At 38.6% G+C, this 18,794-nt stretch overlaps 1 protein-coding gene across 13 annotated transcripts in view; it reads left to right on the top strand.

The window, feature by feature from the left end:
• Positions 1-18,794, top strand: part of SIPA1L1 (signal induced proliferation associated 1 like 1) — a 398,250-nt gene that overhangs the window by 176,828 nt on the left and 202,628 nt on the right. For 11 of the 13 annotated variants that reach the window (XM_032245719.1, XM_032245716.1, XM_032245718.1 and 8 more), the window contains one exon: positions 14,404-14,465. The exons of the other annotated variants lie outside the window; for them this stretch is intronic. The gene's annotated coding sequence lies outside the window, so the exon portion shown is untranslated. The remainder of the gene's footprint in view (positions 1-14,403; positions 14,466-18,794) is intronic. 13 annotated transcript variants of the gene reach the window in all.

The raw sequence follows: 18,794 nt of genomic DNA, 5'->3' as shown, positions 1-18,794 counted from the left end.
AAAAGACACTGTGTGCTAAGTATTGCACCAATAGATTTTAGACTATAGATACTGATACCAATAAACATCCAGTGAATGTTTGTGCCTCAAGTTCTCAAAAACAGTTCTGTTTGTAGTGATTAGAGAGCATGTATGGTGATGGGGAGTTCTGTGCATGTTTATCCTGCTTGTCTGAAGAGGCTGTCTTCCCCCATTTTGAGTAGTTAAATATGAAAGTTATGATTTGAGCCTATTTCCTTCATGCTTATGTTTAGTGAAAAGATCTGTATATTGGCTAAATTCCAAAAATTTTATAAAGAACCTGATTATTTAGAATTCAGGCCAAATACACAGTTGTTACTGTAGAGAGGAAAGCAAACGTTGCTTTCTGATTTATTCAGAGTGCTCTGAAGGAGAGAATGGAGAATTTGTGTAGCAAAATTATGGCTTAATAAATTCAATGACTGTTAAGCTGATACACTTAGTACATACCCTTGAGAATGAAAACTAATGGTTTGCTGAAACATATCTCTAGTGTATTCTGTAGCAATTCATTTCTTCTGTTAACCTGTAAAATTGCTTCTTACATAAGTAAAGATGTCACCTCTACTTAAAATGAAAATCTCTTCTATGGGCTATGGAATTGCTCATTTTGAAATAGTGCTGTTAGAAAGTAAACAGTGAATTAGAGCTGAATCAGCTAGAACTGTCGCTTGATGTCTCTATGTAACTTACCATCTGTTTTAAAGATTTTGTACATACTGTCACCGATATAAAATATGGTCCCTAATATTATAAATTCTGAACAATTATTATATAACATTGCTTTTTTTGAGATGGAGCCTTACTGTGTTGCCAAGGCTCTAGTGCAGTGGCATGATCTCAGCAACCTCCACCTCCTAGATTCAAACCATTCTCCTGTCTCAGCCTCCCAAGTAACTTGTATTACATGCACAGGCCACTGCGCCCAGCTAATTTTTTTTTTTTGTTTAGTACAGACAGGGTTTTGCCATGTGGGCCAGGCAGCCTTGAGCTCCTGACCCCAAGTGATCCACCTGCCTTGGCCTCCCAAAGTGCTGTGATTACAGGCGTGAGCCACTGTGTCTGGCCTATTATATAACATTTAAACCCAAGAAAAGTAGATAGTTACCTTTGATGCCGAATTTAACTATATACTTTATGATGTTTTCAAACTGTTAAAATATGTTAACTCTAAGTGGTATAAAGAACCCTTTGCTTTAAGGGTGGTTATTAGGCCTGTAAGTGCACCTCACTCCAACTTGGGTCAGATCAGCTTGACAATGGTGACACCAGTGCTGATTGAAATCAGAGGCATCATGCATGGAACTCTAAGCATTCTGCTCATGCAAGGTGGCTTTTGGTTTTGTTTTAAAATCCAGTTATATTGATTTGAAGAGTTTAATTTTTTTGGTTGAAATTATGCTGTTCTTAAATATGTATATATTTAAACAAATTCATAGGCTACTTGGTCTGAGCCTAAGATAAACAATCTCATGTGTCCCTGTAGCTAACTAATAAAATAGCAGGATTTTTGTTTTAACTTTGTTGTTGTTGGTATTGAGACAGGGTCTTCCTCTGTTGCCCAGGCTGGAGTGCAGTGACATCATCAAAGCTCACTGCAGCCTTGACCTCATGGGCCCAAGTAATCCTCCCACCTCAGCCTCCTGAGTAGCTGGGACTGCAGGAATATGATACCATGTTTGGCTGATTTTTAAATTTTTTGTAGAGATTAGGTCTCCCTGTATTGCCCAGCCTGGGCTAAAGCAGTCCTCCTGCCTGAGCCTCCCAAATAGTTGGGATTATAAGTCTGAGACTTAATTTTTTTTTTTAAATACCTTTTTTTGGCTGGATGTGGTAGCTCATGCCTGTAATCCCAGCACTTTGGGAGGCCGAGGCAGGTGGATCACTTGCAGTCAGGAGCTCAAGACCAGCCTGGTCAACATGGCAAAAACCATATCTCTACTGAAAATACAAAAGCTAGCCGAATGTGATGGCAGGCCCCTGTAATCCCAGCTACTCAGGAAGCTGAGGTGGCAGAATTGCTTGAACCCGGGAAGTGGAGGTTGCAGTGAGCCAGGATCTCACCACTACACTCCAGCCTGGGCAACAGAATGAGACTTTGTCTTAAAAAACAAACAAACAAACAAACAAAAAAATCTTTTTTTTTTTCTTTTGAAAAACCACAGTGTGAATGGTGCTTTCTGAAGTGTTTTAATTGAACTTTAGGAATGTAAGTATCTTCTATAAATAAAAATAACATCTATGGTTTTGTTTTATTTAGTGTGTGCCATGAATTCACTATTATTTTCAAAACTGGGGGACCACGTCATTATAACTTGGGGGACTTAATTGTGTATGTCTTGGAAACATCTAAAATACCTCCTAGTACAAAACTTTTGGGAAGATTTTAATGACTATTAAGTGATACTGACCCAGCCTAAAGTAAGTTTGTAATGTAATTAAAAAAAACTTTTTTTTTGGTTTATTACAAATTTCTTTCTGCAGAAATACTGAGGGACATTGTCTACTTGAGTTTTTCTATTTGATGCATTTAACATCATAGTTCACTGATTTTCCTACAAACAAAACCACATTCTGTTTTCTTATTTTACTTTTGGAATTTGAGTTGTTTGCAGTTTTCTGTGGTTATGAACAATTGTATGAGGCCGGGCGCGGTGGCTCACGCCTGTAATCCCAGCACTTTGGGAGGCCGGGGCGGGTGGATCACGAGGTCAAGAGATCGAGACTATCCTGGTCAACATGGTGAAACCCCGTCTCTACTAAAAATACAAAAAACATTAGCTGGGCATGGTGGCGCGTGCCTGTAATCCCAGCTACTCAGGAGGTTGAGGCAGGAGAATTGCCTGAACCCAGGAGGCGGAGGTTGCGGTGAGCCGAGATCATGCCATTGCATTCCAGCCTGGGTAGCAAGAGTGAAACTCCGTCTCAAAAAAAAAAAAAAAAAAAAAAACAATTGTATGTGTCTCCGGGAGACACGTCTCTCAGTGAACATAAATTTAAGAGTGAAATTGCTGGATGGTAGGATATGCCATACCATCTGTCTACCTGACATCTTGACTGTCTTTCAAAGTGATTGTACCAATGTACATTCCCACCAGAGCATCTGAATGTTTCCGTTGCCTCACATCTTTGCCACATTCTTGACATTGTTTGACTTTTTTAATTTAATGAAGCTAGTAGATGTGTAAAGGTTCTTTGAATTTATGTTTTACTAATAACTAAGGAAGGAAACTGAGCATCATTTTTTGTATTTAAGGACTTTTTGTGTTTTCTAACTTTTATCTATTTTTCTCTTGGATTGTTTGTCTTACACATTTATAAGAGTTATACATGCTAGATACTTAGATTTTGTTGATACGATTTCTTATTTGTGACTTATCTTTTTATTTTCTTCATGGTATCCTTTAATGAACAGAAGTTTTTTATTTTAATGTAGAATGAGGCCAGGTACAGTGATTGGCCAGACATAGTGGCTCAGGCCTGTGATCCCAGCACTTTGGGAGGCTGAGGTGGGTGAATTGCTTGAGCTCAGGAGTTGGAGACCAGCCTGGGCAACATGGTAAAACCTCATTTTTACAAAAAATACAAAAATTAGCCATGTGTGATGGCTCACACCTATAGTCCCAGCTACTTGAGAGGCTGAGGTGGGAGGATTACTTGAGCCTAGGAGGTGGAGGTTGCAGTGAGCCAAGATCACACCACTGTACTCCAGCCTGGGCAACAAAGGGAGACCATCTCAAAAAAAAAAAAAAAAAAAAAAAAGTTTTGTATTTTATTTTTTACATGCAAGTCTTGAATTAAGTTTATTTTTATATATAGGGTAGAACAGGAATTTAGTATAATTTCCCTCCATATGCATAAACACATTTACAAGTACCATTATTAAATAATTCAGTCTTTCTCCATTAATCTGCAAGGCTTACTGTGTTATAATTAATAGTTTATATGGCAGATCCTCTCATTAGTGTTGTGTTCATGTGTAATATCTTGATTCTTCTTGGGCTTTTGATTTTTCATGTGAACTTCATATACAGTTAGCTTGTCAAGTTTTTTCTTTTTCTCTGCTTTTTGTTACTAGTATTGGCACCATTGATTGGAATTTGTTGAGTTTTTTTTTAAAAAAGTATCCTGCTGGATGTAGTGGTTCACGCATGTAATCCCAGCACTTTGGGAGGCTGAGGCAGGCAGATTGCTTGAGCCCAGGAGTTTGGCACCAGCCTGGGCAACATGGCAAAACACCGTGTATTGGTTCATTTTTGTGCTGCTGATGAAGACATATCCAAGACTGGGAAAAACAAAGAGGTTTAATTGGACTTACATTTCCACATGGCTGGGGAGGCCTCAGAATCATGGCAGGAGACAAAAGGTACTTCTTACATGGTGGTGGCAAGAGAAAATGAGGGAGAAACAAAAACAGAAACCCCTGACAAGCCCATCAGATCTCATGAGACTTATTTACTATTATGAGAATACCTTGGGAAAGATGGGCCCCTATGATTCAGTTACCTTCCCCTGGGTCCCTCCCATAACGTGGAATTTTGGGAGATACAATTCAACTTGGGATTTAGGTGGGGACACAGCCAAAGTGTATCACCCCATCCCTACAAAATCTAGAAAAATTACCCGGTTGTGGTGGCGTGCGCCTGTAGTCCCAGCTGCTCAGGAGGCTGTGGTGGGAGTGTCAGGAGGTTGATGCTGCAGTAGTGAGCTGTGATCGCACCACTGCGCTGCAGCCTGGGCAACAGAGTAAGACCCTACCTTTAAAAAAAAAAAACAACCCTCCCAATAAAATCCTGTGGATGTAGATGTACAACACATATGCATTTATATTCCCTAGCACTGCCCATTGACAGTGCCTGGAAGTATCTCCCAATAGCAGTGAACATATCTGGCACCCGAATCTTGATTTCTAAATACGGTTCTCTAATAAAAGGAACCAGTACTCCTTGGAGAAATGAGACTGAAACATGTAGTTTCAGAAAATGAGGAAATGATTTTAAAAAAATGATCTGGTAATGTCAAAATGACCTAGAAGCCATCTTGAAGGGGTTTCCACTGGCCAAATCTGGGAAGGTTGTGCTACCAAATAAATAGTAGTAGCGATTGCCAGATACGGTGGCTCATGCTTGTAATCCCAGCTGCTTGGGAGATTAAGGCTGGAAAATTGTTTGAGGCTAGGAGTTTGAGACCAGCCTGGGCAACATAGTGAAACCCTGTCTCTAAATAAGTGAATTAACAAAAAATACCAGATATGATATCACACACCTGTAGTCCCAGCTACTCAGGAGACTAAGACAGGATAATTGCTAGAGCCCAGGAGTTTGGGTGAATTATGATCACACCACTGCACTCCAGCCTGGGTGACAGAGTGAGACCTAGTCTCTTAGGAAAAAAAAAGATGGATTGATTGATTATAGTAGTGATTAACTATAGTAAACAATAATAATAATGGATTATACCCCACTTGATAAATTAATGAATAACACAAATGTAAGAATGAATAAATGATTAGCCAGGTGTGGTGGCACACACCTGTAGTCTTAGCGGCTAAGTACAGGAGGATTGCTTGAGCCCAGGAGATCAAGGCTGCAGTGAACTGTGATTGCACCACTGCACTCAAGCTTGGGTGAGAGAGCAAAACCTTGTCTCAAAAAAAAAAAATTTTTTTTTTAATTTAAATAATGAAATGCAGAAGCTGATTGGGGTGGCTCATGCCTGTCTCAGCACTTTGGGAGGCCGAGGCAGGCGGATCACAGGGTCAAGAGATCCAGACCATCTTGGCCAACATGGTGAAAGCCCATCTCTACTAAAAAATACAAAAATTAGCTGGGTGTAGTGGTGCCCGCTTGTAGTCACAGCTACTCGGGAGGTGGAGGTTGCAGTGAGCAGAGATTGTACCACTGCACTCCAGCCTGGAGACAGAACGAGACTCTGTCTCAAAAAAAAAAAAAAAAGGAAATGCATTAATTGAAAGCTTGATGAGGAACCAGATGTTTATATAGTTTTAGATTACCTTTCTATGAAATACTAATTAGAAAGGGGGAAAGAATAAGTAACTCTACAGTGGTGGAAGCCTGGCAGATAGCACCTTAATCAGTTAATCAAAGCGAACATCATTGGTAAGAATACAAGTCAAAATTGTTTGCCATGGATAGGATGCCATGAGAACACAGTATTCTTTCTGTGATATTCTTGCTAGTGTTTTTGCTTATTCTTTATTCTATTTTTAAATAAATGTTATTTTTAAGTATGATATGCACACAGAAAGAACAGATCTTAAGTGGATAGGTCAATGAATTTCAAAAATTGGACTCATCCAAGAAACCAGCCCTGAGATCAAGAAAATGAAGTGTCATTTCTAGAAGCCCCTGATGCGACTCCTACTAGTTATAGCAGTGATTAGTTTTGCCTGGCATTGAACTTTATGTAAATGGAATTAGGTAGTGTATACTTTTGTATATGCCTTTTTTCTTTCAGCATTGCATTCATGATGATTCATGTTGCAGGTAGCAATATTTTATTACTTTTATTGTTACAGTATTCTGTTATATAGAACTCCTCGATTATTATTTTTTTCTTTCTTATTATTTATTTTTGAGACTGGGCCTCTTTCTGTCACCTAGGCCGGAGTGCAGTGGTGCAATCTCAGCTCATTGCAACCTCCATCTCCCAGGCTCAGGTGATCCTCCCACCTCAGCCCCCTGAGTAGCTGGGACTACAGGAATGTTTTGCTAATTAAAAAAAATTTTTTGTGGCGATGGAGTTTCACCATGTTGCCCAGGCTGGTCTCGAACTCCTGGACTCATGCAGTCTGCCTGCCTCAGCCCTCCCAAAGTGCTGGGATTACAGGTATGAGCCACTGTGCCCAGCCTATCTTTTCTTTCTGCTATGGATGTATACTGCAGTGTTTTTGGCTATTAGGAATTGCATTGCTATAAACATTCTTGTTTATGCTGTAGGGGAGAAAGATTTCTTTTTCTTACCAATGGCTAGGTACACGGCTAACATCCTATGACAAAAGACAGATTAACAAGAGAGAAGCACACAAATTTATTAATATAAATTTTACGTGACACAGGAGTCTTCAGGAATGAAGACCCAAAGAAGCAGGGACATCTCTGTGTCTTTATGCTAAATTTGATGATGATTGGGCAGTTGTGCAGAAGGATGATTGGAAAGGGGGGCATGATGTAGTGGTAATAAACTAGGCCTATTTGTCCAGCTGCTTCGTGTCCCTGTGTCTTCAGAGATAAGGGCATTCCTTTCCTGTAGGTATAAGGAGGGTACCTATAGAATGAAGGTCTTATGACCTACTTTGGAGGAAGGCTAGAGAATTCTTTTATGGCCTACTTCATAGTAGAAGGACAGGAGAAGGTTGCTTCTGTGGTTTTCTCAAATGCTAAGAGTGCCATATTTTGGAGTAGTATATGTTGAACCCCATTAGTATCTTTTGCTACAAATATGTGTCCATTTATGCTGGCTGTCTACCTAGGTGTGAAATTGCTGAGTTATAGCATATTCATTTGTTCGACTTTAATAGATGCTGCCAATTTTCCAAAGGAGCTGTATCAGTTAATGCTGCTACCAAAGGTATAAGAGAGTCCCATTTGCTCTACATTCTTAGTGACATAGTTTTAATTTCAGCCATTCCAATGGGTATGTAGTGGCACCACCTTGTGATTTATTTCTGATGACGAATGGGGTCAGTCATCTTTCATCTGACTGTTAGCCCTTTATTTGGTTGTCATCTTTTATGTGGTATCACCCTTCATCTGCCTTTTAGGTCTGTCATCTGGGATCATTTTCCTGCTGTGCAAAAATGTGTCTATTGATGGTAAAATCTTGGTTTTGTTTGCCTGAAAATGTTTATTGTTCTAGAAGGAGTTATCTTTAGCTATGTAATTCTGGGTTGATAGTTCTCATAGTTTATTGAAAATAATAGTTCTCTCTCTCGTGGCTTCCATTATTGCTGTTGGGAAATGAGCCATCACCTTAATTGGTATACATTTGTAGGCGATTTTCTTTTCTTTCTACTGCTTTTAAGATTGCTTTTTATATAGTGGACTGTAGTTTTCCTCTTATGTCTCTTGGTATTGATTTTTCACTTGCTTCTTGTTTGCTGGCCTATCTGGATTCAAGGATTGGCATCATTTGTACCAGAGAGTTTCTCCATTATCTTCGTCTAGTACAGTTTGAGTATCCTTGATCTGAAATGCTTGAGACCAGAAGTGTTTTAGATTTCAGGTTTTTTCAGATTTTGGAATATTTGTACTATACTTTGCAATTGAGCATCCTTGTCGGAAAATCTGAAACCCTGAAATACTCTAGTGAACGCTTCCTTTGAGCATCATGTGCTGTGTCAGTACTCAAAAAGTTTCAAAGTTTGGACCATTTCAGATTTCAGATTTTCTGATTTGGAATGCTCAAGTTGCGCTCCTTTTAGGCGAATGTTAGGTCTATTCACTCTGTCATCTATGCTTCTTAATCTCTCTTCTTGCTTTGTTGCCCAGGCTGGAGTGCAGTGACACGATCTCAGCTCACTGCAACCTCTGCCTCTCAGGTGTAAGTGAGTCTCCTGCCTCAGCCCCCCGAGTAGTTGGGATTACAGACTCCCACCACCACACCTAGCTAATTTTTGTATTTTTAGTAGAGATGAGATTTCACCAGGCTAGTCTTAAACTCCTGACCTCAGGTGATCCACCTGCCTCAACCTCCCAAAGTGCTGTGATTACAGGTGTGAGCCACTGTGCCTGGCCTTAATCTCTCTTTTTAAGGTTTGCATTTTAAAGTTCAGTTATCATGTTTTAAATTTCTCTACTGTTTGGTTCTTTTTCCATACTGTTTGGTCATTTACAGTCCCTTATTTGCTCATATTTTCAAACTTCTCATTTATACATATGTGCATATATGTTTTTTTGTAAATATCACACTTTGTCAGCTTTAATATTTGGCATAGAGAGAAAAAAGCTTGAAACTAGACTTTAGATGAAGGTTATGACTCAGAATCTCTTGGCTGTCCATATTTTTCTTTCTTCGCTTTTCATTTTGACACAATCTCAGAATTTTTTTAAAAAAAGTTAGATATATCAAACAGCTTTCATCTACCATTGTCCCCCTTCCCCAAATGTCAATATCTTATATAACTACAGTAAAATTATCAAAATCAGGTAATTAACATTGATAGGATACTATTAACTAATCTCTACACTGTGTTTGTGTTTTGTCAGCTATTCCAGTAATGTCTTTTGTCTGGACTGTGTCCCAATCCAGGATCAAACATTGCAGTTGTTATGTTTCCTTATTTCCTTTAATCTGTGGTGTTTGTTAAATGGTGGTTTTTTTACTTCCATTATTCTTTTTACATGTATCCATTGAAATTCTATAAAAAAGAGCTTGGCCTTCTCTTCCATGTACTTATACATTCACTTATTTATTTTTATCACTATGGACTTATGGATGTTTGTTTTATCCTATAGGTTATAATCCATTAAATTGTCCCAGATTCGGCCTCTTCAGTTTGGTTCCACTTCCTTTTTAGAAGACCCCATCTTTTTTGAGGACTTCCTTACTTTTTGGCACTACAAGATATTTCAGACTCACCTGGTATTTTTCCTGTCCCAGTTTTGCAGCCAGACATCTCTCCAAGTAGTCCTGGTTCTTTTTATTGAAGGATGATGTTTAGAAACCACCGTCTGGGTGCTAATTGTGCTATTAAGATGTAATTACCCTTAGGCTCTCTCAGAGGACAGAGCTAGGAAATGAATATATGTATGTTTACACATAATCTGCATTTGTCTGTTCCTGTCTGCCTATTAAAATACATGTTAAAAACCATGATTTCATAGTGATACCTCTGATTCAAATCTAACACCCTGGAGTTCATTCTAGCCTTTCTCCTTTCTGTGTTCATTTAGTCTCCAGCCTCAATGTCTATAGTCAAGATACTGGTTTCCACAGTTGTTAGCTCTTCTGCATTCCCTTCAGGGTGGTTATGTGGTTATGTTATATATTCCTAATGTAGTTTAGTTGTTACTGTTTATGTTTCACTTTAGGTTCCTCTCATATACTGGTTGACGTTAATTATTTGATATTTTTATTATGTGAAACATTACCATGGTTCTGAATGTCAAAACTATGCAAAAAGATATATTTTGAGACATGCTGCTTTCCCCTCTAGTCCTTGTATTCCATTTTCATTCCCCAGTTCCCACTCCCATGGTTCCATAATGCTTGTAAGGTAAAATTCAAACTTCAATGTGATTCACAAGCCCCTTCATCTTCTCAGTTTTATTTATTTATTTATTTTTAAATAGAGACAAGCTCTCACTGTGTTGCCAAGGCTGTTCTCAAACTAAACTCCTAGGCCCAAGTATCCTTCTTCCTCAGCCTCCCAAAGTGCTGGAGTTACAAACATGAGCCACCGCACCTGGCCCCAACTCAGTTTTAGCTTGTCCTTGTACATGATATTCTGGCTGTCTCAGATTTTTCGTTATACCTCAGATGTGACAGACTAATTCATGTCTCCATGCATACATTCTCTCCCTCTGCCTGGAATGGTGCTTCTTTTCTCCTAACCTTGCCTATCTGTAATCATTCAAAACTTACTTCCACTCCTACCTTTATGGAAAGACTTCCTTTCCTTACTTTCTTTTCAGTTGCCTCTTACTCTCCCTGCATTTAATAATCTCACTCTGTCACCCAGGCTAGAGTGAAGTGGCATGATCGTGGCTGGCTCACTGCAGCCTCAACCTCCCAGGCTCAAGCTATCCTCTTACCCCAGCTCCTGAGTAGCTGGGACTACAGGCTCACACTACCACGCCTGGCTAATTTTTGTATTTTCTGTAGAGGTGGGGTTTCCCATGTAGCCCAGCTGACTTTTATAACTTTTAATTTAAATTTTTGATACATAGGCTTGCCAGCTTCTCTATGCTGTGAGCTCCTTTAAGACAGGAACTTTGTCTCTGCATTCCCTATAGTCCAGTTCTTGCACTTGTTTGTTATTCAGTATAGAGACTAGATTTCAATTATTTTCACCGTCTTTTCTTTATTTCTTCTCTTTTCATTTCGCTAATGACATAAGCCCATACAATGGAACGTAAATCCTTATAATGTGAAAATATGTAGGCTTAGAAAGTCAAGACTGTATCATTGCCAGGTTTGCCTCTTCACTTGAAAAGTTGAAGCTTCCTGCCTATTTAATCTGTTAGATTGGAAGAAATTGTTGTACAAGAAATAAATCCCTTCATCAGTCTTTTAAGAGCCTTAGTAAGCTTTTAAATTGTCTTTACTTTCATCCAAAAGGCAAGTTCAGTGACCTTCCAAATTGTGTTTCTAAGCTGTTTATGATACTTTTTAAATTCTATATTGCTTACTTAACAGATTATGCTAAAATGCAGAGCATTATTGCTACCAGTCTCTTCACCCATCTGTTTCTTTTCTTCCTCCCTCTTTGTTGCATTTACTTACTGCCACTGCTGTGTATGCTATCTAATCCTAGCTCGTTCTCAAGTCCTACATGAAATTTGGAAGAGGGGTTTAGCTGCAATGTAGACATCACACTGTAAATGTGAAGGGAGAACTTTAGGAACTTGCTTTGTGAGGGCACAAGGCTTGCATTGCTTCAGTGTTTGATATCTGGGTATAGCACACTATGAGAAAGCATCCACTTAGTAATGTGTCCCGTATTCTTTATAATAATTACAAAAATGTTTTACTTTTTTATTTAGAATGAAGACAAGTGCATTGTAGATTTATACCTTAGTGAAATTTTCCAAATTGAACATAACCGTGAAACTATCACTCGAATCAGGGAAAAGTTCCCCCCTTTTCCTTCTCCCAGTCTCTACTTCCTCCTACATCCTACACTCAGTGGAAACTATTATTCTGACTTACATAGTTTTGCCTATTATTGACCTTTATAAAACAGAATCATATAGTATATTTTTTCATGTGTCTGGCTTCTTTGTTTCAACATTATGTTTGTGAGAATTATCAGCGTTGTTGTATTAGTTATGGCTCATTTTTATTCATTGCTGCGTAGCAGGCAAAACTAAGGCTGGTGGACTGGCTGTTTTTGTAAATAAAGTTTTATTGGAACCTAGCCAAGCCCATAATGTCTATGGCTGCTTTTATACTCCAAAGGCAGGTTTAAACAGATGTGACAGCGACAGAGACTTTACGGCCTGCAAAGTCTGAAATATTTACTATTTTTGCCCTTTATAGAAAAAAAAAATCCTGATTCCTGCTGTATAGTGTTCCATTGTATTAGTATTCCACAATTTGTTACTGGGTTTTGGCTATTACAACTAATAGTTATTGGGAAATTATTGTGTTTTGGGGACCTATGTATCCACACTTCCAGTAGGCATTTACCTAGGACTGGAATTGCTGGGTTGCAGGGTGTGTTTATATTCTGCTTTATTGGATACTGCCAAACAGCTTTACAGTTATATTCCCTTCACCATTGTGTGAGAGTTGAACTGCTGCACATTCTAAGGCTTGGTGTTGTCAGATTTTAAAATTTTAGCCATTTTCATCATTATGTAATTTTATCTCATTGTAATTTAATTTGTATTTCCATGGTGATGCATGAAGTTGAACACCTTTTTATATGCTTATTAGCCATTTTTATATTCTGTTTGGGTGGCCTGTCTTCTTCTTCTTCTTTTTTTCCCCCAGAGACGGAGTCTTGCTCTGGCTGGTATGTGGTGATGTGGTTACAGCTTACTGTAGCCTCGGACTCCTGGGCTCAAGCGATCCACCTGCTTCAGCTTCCCTGGGACTATAGGCACACACCACCATGCCTGGCTAATTTTTGATTTTTTAAACCAAGGAAGATACTGAATTTTTTATTTTTATTTTTAAATTGTTTGTAGTGACAGGGTCTTGCTATGTTGCTCGGGCTGTTCTCAAGCTCCTGGGCTCAAGTTATCCACCTGCCTCAGCCTCTCAAAGTGCTGGGATTACAGACATGAGCTACTGTGCACAGCCCTCTTATTAATTTGTAAGGAGTTCTTTATGTGTTCTGAATCAGTCCTTTGGTAGATATATGTATAGCAAATATTTCCTTCTGTTTTAAGGCTTCCACTTTTATTCTTTTAATGTTTTAAAAATAAAAAAAATTTATTAACCATAATGAGTACAACAACATGGCTGAATCTCACACACACTAAGGTGATGTTAGACAGTGTATTTGTGGATACATGGACAGTGATCCTCAGCCTTGTCATAATACTACCTGTAAACTTCATTGTCTTAAACCTTAGTTAGACTTTTATGTTTTTCAGTCTCTCTTAATTGAAAGTGTGGTTTGTTATATAGTTATTTGACCCGGGGTTTGGATAAGGACAAAGTTCTTAATTCTGCCCCACTCGGCTTTTTTTTTTTTTTTTTTTTTTTTTTTGACAGAGTCTCACTCTCTCATACAGACTGGAGTGCAGCAGTATAATCTCGGCTCACTTGCCCCCTTCGCCTCCCAGGTTCAAGAGATTTATGTGCCTTGGCCCCCGGAGTAGCTGGGACTACAGGCGTGTGCCACCACGCTTGGCTGATTTCTGTATTTTTAGTAGAGACAGGGTTTTTACCATGTTGGTCAGGCTGGTCTCAAACCTCTGGCCTCAAGTGATTCACCCACTTCTGCCTCCCAAAGTGCTAGGATTACAGGCATGAACCATTGTACCTGGCCGTTATCTTTCCCTTTTGAATTTATTACAAGCAATTCCAGGGTCTTAAGAATCTCAGGTTCTATGTTGTGTTTGTTCAGCACTCCATGATGCACTGAATATTCATAGATTTTACTAAGTAAGATGATGCAGTGTCAAATACTAGAATCATAGTTTTGCATTTTTTTTCTCCTATCTCTCCAGATATTCAGGTTGAGGAATTTAGAAATTGAAGCTGATTTATCTAGATTTAAATTGCATTGGATTGAACATGTTAGTTGTGTCTTGTAGTGAGTAGACTACCTGATTTTTGAGGTCTGTTTAATAATTCTATTTTTTGGTTGAGTGGGGCGGCTCACGTCTGTAATCCCAGCACTTCGGGAAGCTGAGGCGGGTAGATTGCCTGAGGTCAGGAGTTTGAGACCAGCCTGGCCAACATGGTGAAACCCTGTCTCTACTAAAAATACAAAGGTTAGCTGGGCATGGTGGCGTGCGCCTGTAGTCCCAGCTACTCAGGAGGCTGAGCAAGAGAATTGCTTGAACCCGGGAGGCAGAGGTTGCAGTGAGCCGAGATTGTGCCACTGCATTCTAGCCTGGGCGACAGAATGAGACTCCCTCTCAAAAAAAATTAAAAAATAAAAAATAAAAAATTATATTTCCCCCCCTTTTTGTTTCAGCTTTATATTTAACAGGTTTTTTTTTTCCCCTAATTTTATTTTAGGTTATATCTTATTGGTGTGGATGCTGTTGTCTAAATTTTGGTAGCCATGGCACAAGAATATAGTAAGTACTATACCATACTTCATATGACCTACCTGCTTTGCAAAGTGTTGATTTTCTGTGTGTAAGTTCTGATTGGAGAAATGAAAGCATAGAGACAAAATTTTTAAAAATCTGCTTTTCTTAAAGAGGTGAATTCATTTGTTATCTGCCTTTTGAATCTATAGCTTTATATACATATATACTGTAATAGTAATTTATTTCATATTCTGGTACACACAGTATTGCTAAGGCTATTCCCTGTAAATAATACTGAGTGAGCATTAGAGTTGGATCCATATCATTCATCCCATCTATTCCTCGTGTTACAGGGTTGAGGAACTGACTGTAGCTCACCCTGATTAGGAACAATCCCATTTCTGCCTTGTCCATGACTGGCTCATGAACTCTGGCTACATCAGTGAGTGCTGAGTTTACCTGGCCAGGGGGATGGTTTCAAAGATGGTCCTGTAATCCTGTTCTACCCAGCATGGTTCCAATGTAGGTTTGCCTGGATCTTCTGGCAGAAGGCTTCTCATGGTTAGAACAGAGCTGCTTCTTTTCTTCTGGATGTTGTTGTGTCTGGTGTAGCTGCAGCATTCTGGCTTGTGGACTGCATGACAAGCCACACAGGGTGGAGGACAGAGTCCAGAATCACAAGGAAACCAGCCCTGAAGCTTGCCCTTTCCCTGACATCCAAGCATTTGAGCCAATACATTTCCTTTTTATTTAAGCCAGTTTGAGTTAGGAGCCAAAACAGCCTAAGTGATTCACTTAATCTCCATTTTATTTTTAGTAATCCATTAGTTTCTCCCAGGGGAAATGTGGGAGTAATTGCAAAGCAAGGCAAAATAATACCATTAAATTAAACTGGCAGAGTGTGTTGGTGTTGACTGGCATATTCTTCAGTCTTAACAGTTAGCAGGTAATGATTTAGTATTCAAAGACATGAGAATAAAATATATCACTTTTAGATTGTCTCTTTCTCCCCCCACCCCAGAAGGTTTTGTCTGCTAATCAACCAACTTGGACTGTGAATGCTAAAAAGGGTCTTAGGTACTGGCGAAATCATCCCTTTGTATAGGCAGGTGTATATTTGGCAGTGCAGACTTGCTCTTTGTGTTTTCTTAGAATAGTCTATACTCTTCTAATTCCTTATTTGTTTTTGTTCTTGAGAAATTAGTAGAAATATTTTAAATATAAAAAGCATATAAGGCATAACACAAATATCCTTACCCCAGCTCTCTTTTGTTTAGCAGAAAAACAAAATCCATATATATTTTTTTAACCTCTCCTCAACACTCTATAGAGAAATCGAATGTTTGCCAATTCCACTGAACATTAAAAATCCCAGGATATTTCTCCCTAATAGCAGTTCCCTTTCTCTTTCCCCAAGAAACCACGATCCTGGTTTTGGCCTTTATGATTCCCATGCATTTGTTTGTGCTCTTCCCACATGTACATTTTATGATTTTTAGATGCTTTTTAACTTTGGGGAAATGTAAGTGCTATGTGCATTTATTACTCAAAATCGTAAGGGAGCTTAGAATAAATGCAGGATCACTGAAAGAGGATATAAATCTATTCTTACACATTTGTGAAAAGATCTATTATTAGGCATCCTAGTGATCTGTGATAGAATGTTTTAGATTTTGAATCGTTGATGAGTTTGTACCAACATGCTGATAGCTTTCTATCTTATCTACTAGTACAAAGCACTTTTCTCTGGTAATTGGCCTACCATTACCATTGAGCTCACTCTCTATCTACGCCTGTGCAGGTGTGGAGTGTGCAGGATACTGGTAGATCAACTGTGTCATTAATGAGCCTTTCTGAGTGTGTAGGTTGCTGTTTCATTTAAATAGCTCTGTTCATCCTGTAGTCCAAGTGATGCTTCTGGCATCATTTTTCTGCATTGTTACAATTTGCCATTATGCCTACAAAATTTACTTCTGTTTTTCTTTGTTTCTTTGTTTCTTTTTTTTCTCCCTAAATTTGTCAGTTTGTCACTATGTTACTTTGTAGTGGTAGCAGTAATTATAGAAGAGGGATCTACTCCTCAGAACTGGCTGTCGGGCTCTACGTTGAAGCAGTACTATACCTCAGTCGTCTGGGAGCCTCCTTAATCTTTGTTGTGCCCTTATTTTCTTTGTGACCCAATATTGGATATTGGGGATCATTTTATATGATGATCTTAGGGATCATCTTGTTCTTGTGTGAAATGTATTTTTTTGGTTTGCTTTTGTTTTTTTTGTTTTGTTTTGTTTTGTTTGAGACAGGGTCTCACTCTGTTGCCCAGGTGGGAGTACAGTGGTACAATCTCAGCTCATTGCAGTCTTGGCTTCCTGGGCTCAAGTTATCCTCCCACCTTAGCCTCCCAATTAGCTAGAATGATAGGCGTGAACCACCAAGCCTGGTTAATTTTTTGTATTTTCTGTCCACCTCAGCCCCAAGAGTGCTAGAATTATAAACATGAGCCACCATGCACGGCCTGAAATGAATTTTAAGTCATTTCATTTTTGCATTCAAAAACTTCATTCCTTTACTGTTGGAGCAGTCATATTACCCTTTGCTCTTGTTTGCAGTGTTGCCTCCATGAAACCGAATAGTTAGTTCCATTCAGAAATCATTAATTCTTTCAACTTGGGAACCAAATTACTGAAAAAGTATCAGAGAAAAATTTACAACAATATGATAATTTCTGGGGTTTTTTTTCTGGGTGCCATTTTTACTTAAATGTTTAACATTTGGAAAAAAGTGAGCTCAAAAGATTTTTTCCCCTTTGTACATATTATATCCATGTTACAGGAAGGAAAACAATAGCATCTTTTGTTGAAATTGTTTCAAGTTCTTATACTTTGTGAATGCATTTGTTGCTGTGTAATATGTTTTGTGTGCATTTTCTCTTTTAAAAAACCTGAGAGTTGTAGTTGGGTTTTAAGGGGAAGAGCCTATCGAAAAATTTTTTTGAAAAATCAATTCAGTGATGAACTGATATTACTCTTGTTTGTTTCTTGTGGAATGAAGTCATCTTCTTTCCTCTATATGAAAGGACTTGCATTTGCATATATATTAAAGGCATACAAAAGGACTTGTAGATATATATGAAAAGTGGTACAAAAACTTGGCTTGTTTTTGTACTGCTAGATGAAATGCTGCCTTTGTGATGAACGGCCCCCTGGGCTGAGGGAACTTCTAGACACTGACTCAGATCTGTAATTAGGTCTTGCCCGCACCCTTGTTGACTTTTCTGGCCATAGACCATTTAGTCTGGAAAAGCAATACATGAATCATCTAAATTGGCACAAATTATCCAAAATGCTACTAAATGTGTTCTACTCTTCTGTGATTGAGAAAATTAGAAAAGGAGACTTGTTCTTTGAAAGTATTATAGAGGACACATATATATTCATGAAGTAAATTTTTTTTCCCTGGATAGAGTGAAAAGCAGTGGAATACTTGTCATTTGTAAGTAGTTCTGATCTCGTGGGTCAGTTTTAGAAGCTTCCTCCATGCTTCCTCCGCTACTTTCCTTTGTGAGAAGGTAGGAAGTGTGGCCTGTCTTCTAGCTCCGATGTATTGCTCCACTTAGACATTCAGTCCTGTCCTGCTGCCTGCAGCCTCTGCTTAACCTCTACAGGGCAATGGAGGCAAAGGAAATCCTGGAAACTTGTACCTGTTTTGCTTCCTCATAACTAGTCTCACAAATCAGTGTCTCAGTATTTAGAATGGCAGTTTGATACTCCTCTCTTCCCTTTCTCAAAATGATGGGTCAGTAGACTTATTGAGACCTGTAGGTAAATGGCAATGAAGTGGGTAAAAGTGATTTTTTGTGTGTTTGCTTAGTAGTAAGTTGACAGTGTTTCGATTTATTTTTTAAAAATCAAAAGTTTTCTTTATCTCAATTTTCTTTATAAGAAAACATTATATTCTAAAGTTGAAGGCATTTATAAGTCACTTACAGATAGACATAAAATGAAGACTTTTCCTAGTTAGAGGACCCTTTTTCATTTTTTTCCGATTGTTTATCAGGAATCTTTACCAGCACTTATCTCCCAGCACTGCATCTGCTCTAAAGAGAAAAAGGACACACAAATTTATTCATTCAGCAGCAAAAAGGCCAAATTTTCAACTTGTAATGTGAGTTGGCTTTTTAATATGTGAATAAACCCTTATTTTCATGTTGGAATATATGTGAGCAGGCATCTCAGAGGAATGCGTCTTTGGCAGTAAGTAGAAGAAAGCCACAGCTCACTGTGTAATTTTGTGTTTTGTAGGCATAACTGCCGTTTTGTGTCTGTGGTTGTACATGAACATGCTTGTGAGTCGGATTGTCTTTGTCAGTATAGGGCA

This window comes from Sapajus apella, unplaced genomic scaffold (assembly GCF_009761245.1).
Source record: "Sapajus apella isolate SASKATOON/1434 unplaced genomic scaffold, GSC_monkey_1.0 scaffold59, whole genome shotgun sequence".
Classification (NCBI taxonomy): domain Eukaryota; kingdom Metazoa; phylum Chordata; class Mammalia; order Primates; family Cebidae; genus Sapajus; species Sapajus apella.
The sequence above is the reverse complement of the archived record's forward strand: the minus strand, read 5'-3'. Positions and strand labels throughout refer to the sequence as shown.